Genomic DNA, 12,560 nt, shown 5'->3' with positions numbered 1-12,560 from the left:
TCCCAGCAGTTTGGGAGGCCGAGGCAGGCAGATGACTTAAGGTCAGGAGCTCGAGACCAGCCTGGCCAACATGGTGAAACCCCATCTCTGCTATAATTACAAAAATTTGCTGGGCATGGTGGTGGGCACCTGTAATGCCAGCTACTCAAGAGGCTGAGGCACAAGAATCACTTGAACCCAGGAAGCGGAGGTTGCAGTGAGCCCAGATCGCACCACTGCACTCCAGCCTGGGTGACAGAATGAGACTCTGTCTCAAAAACAAAAACAAAAACAAAACAAAACAAAGGCCAGGCATGGTGGCTCGTGCCTGTAATCCCAGCACTTTGGGAGGCCAAGGAAGTCAGATCACTTGAGGCCAGGAGTTCGAGACCAGCCTGGGCAACATGATGAAATCTCATCTCTACTAAAAATACAGTAATGAGCCCGGCGTGGTGGCACATGCCTGTCGTCCCAGCTACTGGGGAGGCTGAGGCAGGAGAATCGCTTGAACCCAGGAGGCGGAGGTTGCAGTGAGCTGAGATCGTGCCACTGCACTCCAGCCTGGGCGACAGAATAAGACTGTCTCAAAAAAAAAAAAAAAAAAAGAAAAGAAAAGAAAAACTCACATTTCCTATGTTGTTCACAATGCAGTAAACAGCTTTAATCCAGCTCCTCCTTCTCCTGGTCTGCGCTCCTCATGCCTGTTGCCAGCACTGGGTATGCTGCCTTTCAGTGTGAATGCTTGGCCTCCAAGTGGGGGCTCTTGCCTTCCTCCAACAACCCAATACACCCGTGCCTCACTCCTTGGTGCCGGGGCCCAGCCCCATGCCCCTCCAACTGCCTTCCCACGGCTGGCAGGGGGCAGGCTGCATACAGCAGTGGCCACTGGGCCCTGCCCAGTCCCAGGACTCTGCACAATATCAATGCTGGCTATTTTCTCTTCTTACCATAGTGAAGTTGGTTTCACATGATTGCACTTGTGTGGGTCACAAGGTGATACATATGTGTATTACTTGGTCACTGGATGGAGAAGTACCCTTTCATCACACCTGCCTCATAGCCCCCACTCTGCTGTACTGATAGGATTTAGTTGTGTCTAGGACATTGCAAATCTTCTAGAAGTTCTCCACCAAATCAGGTCAATGTGTGCCTTCTTTCTGAGATCCCACTGAAGCATCGTCAGTGCTCATGATCATGTGTCCCCCAACTCCACCCCTCACTATTTGGGCCTGTTTCTGGCAAAGAGTCAGGAAGGTTACTGAATTAGGAAACATTTTCTGGACCTTCTGATTTTACTTAAGCAGTTACCATTCCACGGACTTGCCTCCCAAAGCAGCAAAATGCCTGTTGGAGCCCCAGATGGCAGGAGCCTCTGGGGCCTAGGCACACAGGCTAAGCCTCTGTGCTGTCTTCTTCTCCGTGTGCCTCAGACTTGCGGGGTGGAAGGCTGGCAGGCAACCTCTCACCAGCTTTCCAGTCCTTTAGGTCTATGACATCTTCAGACCTTTTTTCTCCTCTAAGGGCCAGCCCAGTTGATTTTGGAAGGGTTGAATGGCCTGACTCCAGGGCTGGCTGGTGCCGGCTCCTGGGGGGCAGACTCACCAAAAAGTGGTTGTCTCTGGGCATCGCTTGATCATTCTCATGCTGCATTTAGTGTTTACATTTACTTTATTGTATTGGGTTGGTGTAAAAGTAATTGTGGTTTTGCCATTACTTTTAATAAATGAAATGCATTTTTAGACAGTGAACTTCATGAAAAGGAATGTTGTTGGTATCTGTACAGAGTTTAAAATATGAAGCAAGAGATTTAAGGGCAATTACTTTCGCACCAACCTAATACGTAGGTTTGTAAACATGACTAAGATATTTGTACATAACTTATGTTTTGTAGATTTTATTTATTTAAAACTTATATGGCATGTTAATGACTTATGATAGTATCCTACTCTGGGCAGCTGTGTAGGATCATAACACGGTTAAAAAAATACTTCCCCTCAGAAGTCTTTTAGTGTAGATACAATAAATTTCATAGAAAAAAAAGAGGAACAGAGTTGGAGAACCCACACTTTCTGATTTTAAAATTCACTACAAAAGTACAACAAACAAAACTGTGTTGTATTGGCATAAGAATAGACATATAGATCAATGAAATTTAATTGAGAGTTCAGAAATAAACCTTTACTTTGATGGTCAATTGATTTCAACAAGGATACCAAAACAATTCACGGGGGGAATGAGTAGTGTTTTCAACACATGATGTTGGAATAACAGAATATCCAGCTGCAAAAGTTGAACTTAGACCTTATATTATACCATATATGAAAGTTAACTCAAAATTGATAATAAACCTAAAAGTAGGTGCTAAAACAATAAAATTTTCAGAGGAAAATGTAACTGCAAATCTTCATGACCTTAGGTTAGGTATGATACCAAAAGCACAAGCAACAAAAGATAACCAATAATAATTTATTCACCATGCATCCTTTGATGCATGAAATTAGAAATTTTCATGCATCAACAAATACTGCCATGTTTTCTATGTGTCTCTCAAAAGTTTATGTGTCAGAAACTTTTTTTTTTTTTGAGACAGAATCTCACTCTGTCGCCCAGGCTGGAGTGCAGTGGTGCCACTATGGCTCACTGGGCTCACCTGGAATTCCAGGTGTCAGCCACTGTGCCTAGCCTATGTGTTGGGAACTTAATCCTTTTTCCCTCATGGATGGATTAGTATCACTATCGTGGGAGTGGGCTTGTTAACATGAGAGTGACTTTGCTATAAAAGCAAGCTTTCTGTGGCCTCTTGCTCTTGTCCTCTAGCCATGTGATGCCCTCTGCCATGTTATGACACAGTAAGAAGGCCCTCACCCAAATGCTGGTGCAATGCTCTTGGACTCCCTAGCCTCCAGAACCATGAACTAAATAAACTTATTTTCTCTATAAATTACCCAGTCTGTGGCATTGTTATAGCAACAGAAAATGAACTAAGATAGATACCATAAAGAAGTTGAAAAAGCAACCCACAAAATGAGAGAAAATATTTGCAAAGTGTATTTCTGACAAGAAACTTGTATCTATAATATATAAGGAACTCTTAAAAACTCAACAATAAAAAGACAAATAACTCAATTTAAAAATAGATAGAGGATTTGAATAGATATCTCTCCAAAGAAGCTACATAAATTGTCATTAAGGAAATGAAAAGATGCTCAACACCGTGTAATTGTGATATCTGTGACATATGTGAAATGCAAATCAAATCCAAAATTATATATCACTTCACACCCACTAGGGGACAGCTATAATTGAAAATATATGTAATAACATATGTTGGTAAGGATGTGAAAAAAATTGAAGGCCTCATACATTGCTAGTGGAAATGTAAAATGGCATAGATATTTTGGTAAATGGCTTGAAAGTTCCTCAAAAGGTTAAATACGGAGTAACCATAAGACTCAGCAATTTCACTCCTAGATACATACTCAAGAGCAATGAAAACTTATGTCCATGTACTACATGCAAAAGTTCACAGCAGCATTACTGAAAAATGGAAATACCAAATGTCCATGAATTGATGAATGGGTAAGCAAAACATGGCATGTCTGTACAATGGAATATTATTCAGCTGTAAAAAGGAATTAAATACTACATTCATGCTACAGCATGGATGAAACTTGAAAACACTATGATAAGTGAAAGAAGCCCACATATTGTATGATTCTATTTATATAAAATGTGCAGAACAGGCAAATGTAGGTTACTGGTTGCCCAGCGGTGGTAGTGGGCAATGGGGGATTTGAGGATGATGGCTAAGGGGTGCAGAGTTCTTGTCTGGGACAATGAAAGTGTTATAATATTGATTGTGGTGATAGATGCATATCTCTGTGAATATATCAAATATCATTCAATTGTACACTTGAAAGGAGTGAATCATAGGACATGTGAATTATATTGCAATAAAGCTGTTACAAAATCCCTGAAGTTTTATTTATTCGCTTAGGCTTTCCAGGGAAGGCATCAGACTCAGAATTAATTTGTTTTTTGAGACAAGGTCTCATTCTGTTGCGTAGGCTAGAGTTCAATGGTTCAATTGTAGCTCACTGCAGCCTTAACTTCCTGGGTTCAAGTCATTCTCCCACCTCAGCTTCCTGAGTAGCTGGGACAGGCATGCACCACCATATTTGGCTAATTATGAAGTTTTTTGCAGAGACAGGTTCTTGCCATCCTGCCCAAACTGATCTCAAACTCCTGGCTCAAGCAATCTTCCCACCTTTGCCTCCCAATGTGCTGGGATTACAAGCGTGGGCCACCACACTTGGCCCTGAAGTTTCTTTTTCTTTTTCTTTTTCTTTTCTCTTCTCTTCTCTTCTCTTCTCTTCTCTTCTCTTCTCTTCTCTTCTCTTCTCTTCTCTTCTCTTCTCTTCTCTTTTCTTTTCTTTTCTTTTCTTTCTTTTGAGACAGGGTCTCACTCTGTCGCCCAGGCTAGAGTTCAGTGGCATGATCACAGCTTACTGCAGCCTCAACCTCCCTGGGCTCAGGTGATCCTCCCACCTCAGCCTCTGGAGTAGCTGGGACCACAGTCACTATGCCTGGCTAATTTTTTGTATTTTTTGTAGAGATGGAGTTTCACTGTGTTTCCCTGGCTGGTCTCAAACTCCTGAGCTCAAGCAATCCACCCGCCTTGGCCTCCCAAAGTGCGGGGGTTATAGATGTGAGCCACCATGCCTGGCCCCACTGAAGTTTTAATAAAGCTATTTTCAGACATAAAACCACTGAAATAATTCATTTCCAGTAGACACACACTACAAAAAATACTTTTAAAATTTCTTCAAGTGGTAGACAAATGACACCAGTTGGAAACCTGGATCTATACACAGAATACACAGAAATGAAAAGCATTAGAAAGGGTAATTACATGTGTGAATAGAAAGACTTTTATTTCTTATTATTTAAATAAAATAACAAGTCTTAAATAAAATAATAACAAAAGACTTAATAATTAGCCGAATATGGTGGTGCGTACCTGTGGTCCCGGCTACTCGGGAGGCTGAGGTGGGAGAATGACTTGAAGGCTGCAGTGAGCTACAATTGCACCACTGAACTCTAGCCATGTTGCTGCTTTTTAAACTGACTGTTTAAAAAGCAGCAACATGGCTGGGTAAGGTGGCTTACCTGTAATTCAAGCACTTTGGAAGGCCTGAGGTGGGAGGATCACTTGAGCCTAGGAGTTGAGACAAGACTAGGCAATATAATGAGGCCTTGTCTCTACAAAATACATATATATATATAATATGTACTATGTATATTAGTACTATATATATTATATATAGCACTCCTCTCTCAGTAATTGATAGAACAAGTAGGCAGAAAATCTGTAAGAACATAGATAACATGAAGTACATTATCAACCAACTTGACCTAATTGGTAACACTCCACCCAGCAACAGCAGAAGAGACATTCTGTCCAAGTGCACTTGAATCATTCACCAACACAGACTATATTCTAAGTCATAAAACAAAACTTAACAAATTTAAAAGAATATAAGCCACACAAAATATGTTCTCAAACCAGAAGGAAACTAAATGAGAAGTTGATAACAAAATGATACCTTGAAAAATTCCCAAATATTTGGAAACTAAACAGCATAGGGTTTTGTTTTTTTTTTTTTTGCTTTGTTTTGTTTTTGTTTTCGTTTGTTTGTTTGTTTGTTTTTGAGACAAGATCTCATTCTGCTGCACAGGCTAGGGTGCAGTGGCACCGTCATAACTCACTGTAACCTTGAACTCCTGGTCTCAAGTGGTCCACCCACTTCAGCCTCCAGAGTAGCTGGGACTACAGGTGTGTGAAACCATGCCAGGCTAATTTTTAAACTTTTTGTAGAGATGGGGTTTCTCCATGTTACCCAGGCTGGCCTCGAACTTCTGGGCTCAAGTGATCCTCCTGCCTCGACCTCCCAAAGTACTGGGATTACAGGCAGGAACAACCGTGTCAGACTGGTTTCTGCATTTTTAAGGTCTGTAAAACCCAAAACAAAAAGACATAAAGAATAATGTGCAACAGAGACAATTGATCGTCTACATAACCTAAAACATTTACTAGCTAGCCTTTTACAGAAAATATTTGTCAACTTTTGATTTAGAGGATTGCTTCTCTGATAGTTGTTTGTTTGTTTGTTTTTGAAATGGAGTCTCACTCTGAAGCCCAGGCTGGAGTGCACTGGCATGATCTCGGCTCACTGCAACCTCTGCTTCCTGGGTTCAAGCGATTCTCATGCCTCAGCCTATGGAGTAGCTGGGATTATGGGCATGTGCCACCCCGCCCGGCTAAGCTTTGCATTTTTAGTAGAGACATGGTTTTGCTATTTTGGCCAGGCTGGTCTCGAACTCCTGACCTCAAGTGATTCGCCCGCCTCGGCCTCCCAAAGTGCTGGGATTACAGGAGTGAGTCATGGCGCCAGCCTGATTCTCTGATAGTTTTAAATGTATTTTTACATAGTCATTGTTCTGATGAGGTTTCCTAAATTCTCTTGGGTCAGTTTGAACACTTAAATTTTTCTAAGAAACAGTCTATCTCCTTGACGCTTTCAAGCTTATTTGCACAGATTTGTACATAGCACTCTCATGTAAATTAAAAATAAAAACCAATTTTCCATTATTATTCTTGGCCTAAATTTCAATTCCATCTTTACCACTAACCAAATTTCCGAGCAATTTGGAGCAAATAATTTACCTCTTTAGAGTCTCATTTTCTTGCAAAATGGAAACAAGAATAAAACCTACCTCATAGAAATTTTGTGAAGATAAGGTACAAAAATGTATGTGAAATTAGTTTGTAAAATAGTAGAGTTCATGCAGATGTTAGTTAATATTTTTAATCTGCTAGGAGACTTAAATGCAGTCATTTCGTGTATGTGAACTTTTCCTTTTACTCTTGAGATGTTATCCTTGAGTAGGAAGATGTGGGATCAAACCTAGTGTATAAGTGACTTAGATAATACAGATGGTTGTGAGGAGCAATGGCAGAGAATGTGCTTATGGATACTAACAAGTGGGTACATGTGTGGTCAATAGAAGGTCTCTTTGGACTGCTTTTATTTTCTCAGTGAATTAGGGGGCAAAGTTTTCATCTGAAATTCAGGATTGGAGAGGAGACATTGAAGTTTTGAGGAGAAAGAAGGTATGATATAATCTTTAGGTGAGTGGGCAAGTAAATGGACTTAAGAAATTTGTGTGATCACCAGGCAGCATTAAAGGTCTATGAAGCTTTGTGGTCCCTTAAAGTGAGACCAGTCAGCTAAGTTGTATGTTTTGCTCTGATAACATTTAGCTGACGATGCAAACACCAAGTATATAGAGTGTTGGGTTTAACCAGGTCTGTACTCTTGCCAAATGAGTGCAATAAAAGCAAAAGAGGGGTAAGGGAGTTGAGAATGTTGCAAAGAAATGATTGTGGTGATTGCCAGTGGAGTTTAAACTGAATAAGGAGAGAAAAGTGGACATCAGGGGGATGAAAGACAGTAAAACTGTGGCAAATCAGTGGATTGTAGGTCTCAGTAGGATCAAAGTGTAGGAGTGAGATGGTCTTGTCTCCTTCCCTGAGCTTTTATCGCTTGCTTTTTCTTAGACCTCGTTTCACATACATTAAAGATTTGTGCTTTTCTGAGAATCTACACATAGACAGAGGTAGGAAATAATTTGGAGGGCTGGACTGAAGAATTAACTATATTTTAAATTTGTGTAGGCTGGGAGCAGTGGCTTACACCTGTAATCCCAGCACTTTGGGAGGCCAAGGCAGGAGAAGCACTTGAAGGCCTGAGTTTGAGGCTGCAGTGAGCCTCAAAAAATAAATAAATAAACACACACACACATACATACATACATCTGCATCCAAGTAGTTCAGATATTAGAGAGTCATCTACTCATCCTAAGGGACTGCAGTGTGTTAGGAACTCAGTGGCCTCTGCTGCCCTTGGTCATGTCCACTCGCAGGAGTCTCTGTTCCCAATCTTATTAGAGAGGAAACTTTAAAATGATTCCTCGTGGTTCATCTTTCCTTCCTTTTTCTTTCCTTTTCCTTTTCTTTTTTTATATCTTTCTCTTTCTCTCTCTCTTTTTTTCTTTTCTTTCTTTCTTTTTTTTCTTTCTTTCTTTCTTTCTTGAGTTGCTCTGCTGCTTAGGCTGGAGGGCAGTGGACTCACTGCAGCCTCAACCTCCTGGGCTCAAGCAATCCTCCTGTCTCAGCCCCCCAAGTAGCTGGGACTTCAGGCACCTACCACCAGGCCCGGCTAATTTTTGTATTTTTTTGTAGATACGGGGTTTTGCCATGTTGCCCAGGTTGGTCTTGAACTCTTGGCTCAAGTGAGCTGCCTGCCTCAGCCTCCCAAAGTGCTGGGATTGCAGGCATGAGCCACCGCACCTGTGGAATTTGTATGCTTATTCACTACATCAAAAACACCTCGTGTGGTGTTTTTTATATTTAAGTTTACTTCAAACTTTAACATGGGAAGCATGGGAAGTATTGAGTTGCTGTTGCCCACTCCTAAGGGTGTCCTTTCCTTTGCTATTCTTCCTCTTTCCTTGTTAGGCTCATCCTTCTCAAGAAAGTGATGGGGGAGGGGTGGAAAGTATGAGTGTGTAGTACAATAGACACATTGCTCTTTGCACTGTGTGTCATTTTAATGGCAACCTAATTGCGTAGGTTTTGTTTGATTTTCAGAAGTGCACTTTTTAGATGCACTCATTCAGAACAAACATTGACCATACATTCGTCCACAGTGGCCCTATGTTTACCTTTTTTTCAGTTACAGAAAGGGGAGGCATTGCTGCCAAGAAGCGAGGTAGTGAAGGACCAGAAAAAGAAAGCAGAAGGAACAACAGAAAACAGTAGAGGAAGGAACATCTCCCATTGGCTAGCTACATACTAGCATTCACCACTCAGTTTATCCAAGTTCCATCTCACGCCTCAGCTTCCCTCAGCCCCTTGGCCTGACTTTGTTGACAGAATAGTTTTATGTCACCTTCCAACTGCCTGACCCCAACACTCCCCATCTCAATTCTCTATTCATGGGCCTTGCTCTCTCCAATCCATCACTGGCAGTGTGGGTTGATTTTGTCTTACTCAAAAACAAAAACATTCTGGCCAGGCGCAGTGGTTCACACCTGTAATCCCAGCCCTTTGGGAGGCCGAGGCAGGAGGATAACTTGAGGTCCGGAGTTCAAGACCAGCCTGGCCAACAAGGTAAAACCCGTCTCTGCTAAAAATACAAAAATTAGCCGGGTGTGGTGGCATGCACCTGTAATCTCAGCTACTCGGTAGGCTGCCGCATGATAATCACCTGAACCTGGGAGGTGGCGGTTGCAGTGAGCTGAGATAACACCACTGCACTCCAGTCTGGGCAACAGAGAGAGCCTCTGTCTCAAAAAACATACACACACAAAAACAAAAAACAAAACAAAACATATTCTAACAGACACAGAACAGTTAACTTCATATTTTTACATAACTATGTGTTCTCAATTTTTACAAGGAATGTAATTTTTTTTGTGTAAAATTTTTATGTAAGAAAAAGTAAAAGTTCTTGTCCTACCATCCTTGTGTGGTATCTGTCTGTCTGTCTCTCACACAGGTCACTCAAGTTAATGGGAAAGAAAGAACAGGGGGCCAAATTCTGAAGTTATAAATAACAGAAAATAAAAGATCTTCTGTCTCCAGTGAGGGAATAGATGAGAGTCTGGAAGGGCAAACTCGGGTGGGGATGGGCAGCAGACATGTGTTTCCTTTTTTTTTTTTAATATTGATTGATTGATTGATTGATTGAGATGGAGTCTTGCTCTGTTACCCAGGCTGGAGTGCAGTGGCTCGATCTTGGCTAATTGCAACCTCTGTCTCCTGAGTTTAAGCAATTCTCCTGCCTCAGCCTCCTGACTAGCTGGGATTACAGGCACACACAACCATGTATGGTTAATTTTTGTATTTTTAGTAGAGACGGGGTTTCCCCATGTTGGCAGGGTTGGTCTTGAAACCAACCCGGTTTCTCAGATGATCCGCCCACCTCGGCTCCCAAAGTGCTGGGATTACAGGCGTGAGCCCCCGCCCCTGGCCAAACATGTGTTTCTATTGTAAATATTAATAGCTAACATTTAACTCAGTCCTCAAAACTCTATTAGGCAGCTATTGTTATCTCCATTTTACCGATGATGAAACTGAGGCATGGAGAGATTTAGTAACTTGTCCAAAATGACATGATTTACTAATGATGGAGTTGAGTTTCAAACCCAGATAGTCTGGTTCCAGAGTTTGTCTGCTTATTCACTACATCAAGCTGCCTCTTTGAAAATGTAAATATAAAAAGTAAAGATAAAATGAAAGTAAAATTGCTTCCTTGACACTCCTACTACCACCACTGTTTTTCAGATGACTGTCGCCTTGCGTTTAGAGTAGGCATCAAATACCTTTCAAGCCCTGCCTTGTATTCTTTCCACCCACCACTCTGTAGGCAGGTTCAACCTGACAGTACTTTGCCTATACTGTGCTTTATCTCACAGAAGTCCACAGGCTTCTTCTTGCCTGTGGGAACCTGTTCTAATATTCTGAAGCATGCACAAGTCTGGAGGTGAAAGGAAATTAACACTGCAAGTAGTGACTGCTGACCAATGGGATACAGGAGCTGTAGAGAGATTCCTACTCTTCTGTCCCTCCAGTGGACAACTCTGAACCGCATTCTACATGGCTCCTCAGTGGGATTGACCCCCAGGTGCCCAGCTGGAAATATATTCTTTTAACGACTTTCCCTCCTTTTCTGCTTCAATCTTTCATGTTCCCCGTTCCTGTTACATGGGATGACTTTCCAATATCAACACTAACATGAAAGTCCTTGTCTCAGGCTGTGCCTTCTGGAGGAAATCCAGGAATAGACAGACAACTGCAGCAATAAGATATATTTTACTTTATTTTTAGCATTTTACTTTCTCATATGGTATATGCCCTTTTTTTTTTTTTTTTTTTTTTTTTAAATTGAGACAGCATCTCAGCATCTCAGCTCACTGAGATCCACCTCCCGGGTTCAAGCAATGCTCCTGTCTCAGTCTCCTGAGTAGCTGGGGTTACAGGTGCCTGGCACCACACCTGGCTGATTTTTCTATTTTTATTAGAGACGGGGTTTCACCATGTTGGCCAGGCCATGTTGGCCTGACCTCAAGTGATTTGCCCACCTCAGCCTCCCAAAGTGCTGGGATTACAGGCGTGAGCCACCTCGCCTGGCCTGATATATCCTCCCCTGCTCCACCCCTCAACTTTTATTTTTATTTTATTTTATTTTAGTTTTTTTGAGACGGAGTCTCACTCTGTCGCTTCAGGTTAGAGTGCAGTGGCACAATCTTGGCTCACCACAACCTCTGCCTCCCGAGTTCAAGTGATTCTCCTGCCTCAGTCTCCCAAGTAGCTGGGATTATAGGCCCCTGCCACCAAGCCTGGCTCATTTATGCTTATTTTTTGTACTTTTACTAGAGACAGGATTTCTCTATGTTGGCCAGGCAGGTCTCAAACTTCAGATCTCAAGTGATCCGCCCACTTTGGCCTCCCAAAGTGCTGAGATTACAGGTGTAAGCCACTGTGCCTAGCTTATATCCCCATTTTTTTTTTTCATTGCATTGCTAACTATGAACAAATTTAATATGATTTACTGCAAACAATGTTTCATATTTAGTGAATGATGGAATTTAACCCTTTCTTTCTTTTTTTTTTTATTGGCCACAATATGAAAATAGTATACTTTTTATTTTTTTATTTATTTTTTATTTATTTATTTTTTTTAAAATTTATTTATTATTATTATACTTTAAGTTGTAGGGTACATGTGCATAACGTGCAGGTTTGTTACATATGTATACTTGTGCCATGTTGGTGTGCTGCACCCATCAACTCGTCATTTACATCAGGTATAACTCCCAATGCAATCCCTCTCCCCTCCCCCCTCCCCATGATAGGCCCCGGTGTGTGATGTTCCCCTTCCTGAGTCCAAGTGATCTCATTGTTCAGTTCCCACTTATGAGTGAGAACATGCGGTGTTTGGTTTTCTGTTCTTGTGATAGTTTGCTAAGAATGATGGTTTCCAGCTGCATCCATGTCCCTACAAAGGACACAAACTCATCCTTTTTTATGGCTGCATAGTATTCCACGGTGTATATGTGCCACATTTTCTTAATCCAGTCTGTCACTGATGGATATTTGGGCTGATTCCAAGTCTTTGCTATTGTGAATAGTGCCGCAATAAACATACGTGTGCATGTGTCTTTATAGCAGCATAATTTATAATCCTTTGGGTATATACCCAGTAATGGGATGGCTGGGTCATATGGTACATCTAGTTCTAGATCCTTGAGGAATCGCCATACTGTTTTCCATAATGGTTGAACTAGTTTACAATCCCACCAACAGTGTAAAAGTGTTCCTATTTCTCCACATCCTCTCCAGCACCTGTTGTTTCCTGACTTTTTAATGATCGCCATTCTAACTGGTGTGAGATGGTATCTCATTTTGGTTTTGATTTGCATTTCTCTGATGGCCAGTGATGATGAGCATTTTT

This window comes from Theropithecus gelada, chromosome X, assembly GCF_003255815.1.
Source record: "Theropithecus gelada isolate Dixy chromosome X, Tgel_1.0, whole genome shotgun sequence".
Taxonomy (NCBI): domain Eukaryota; kingdom Metazoa; phylum Chordata; class Mammalia; order Primates; family Cercopithecidae; genus Theropithecus; species Theropithecus gelada.
This window is presented reverse-complemented; position numbering follows the sequence as displayed.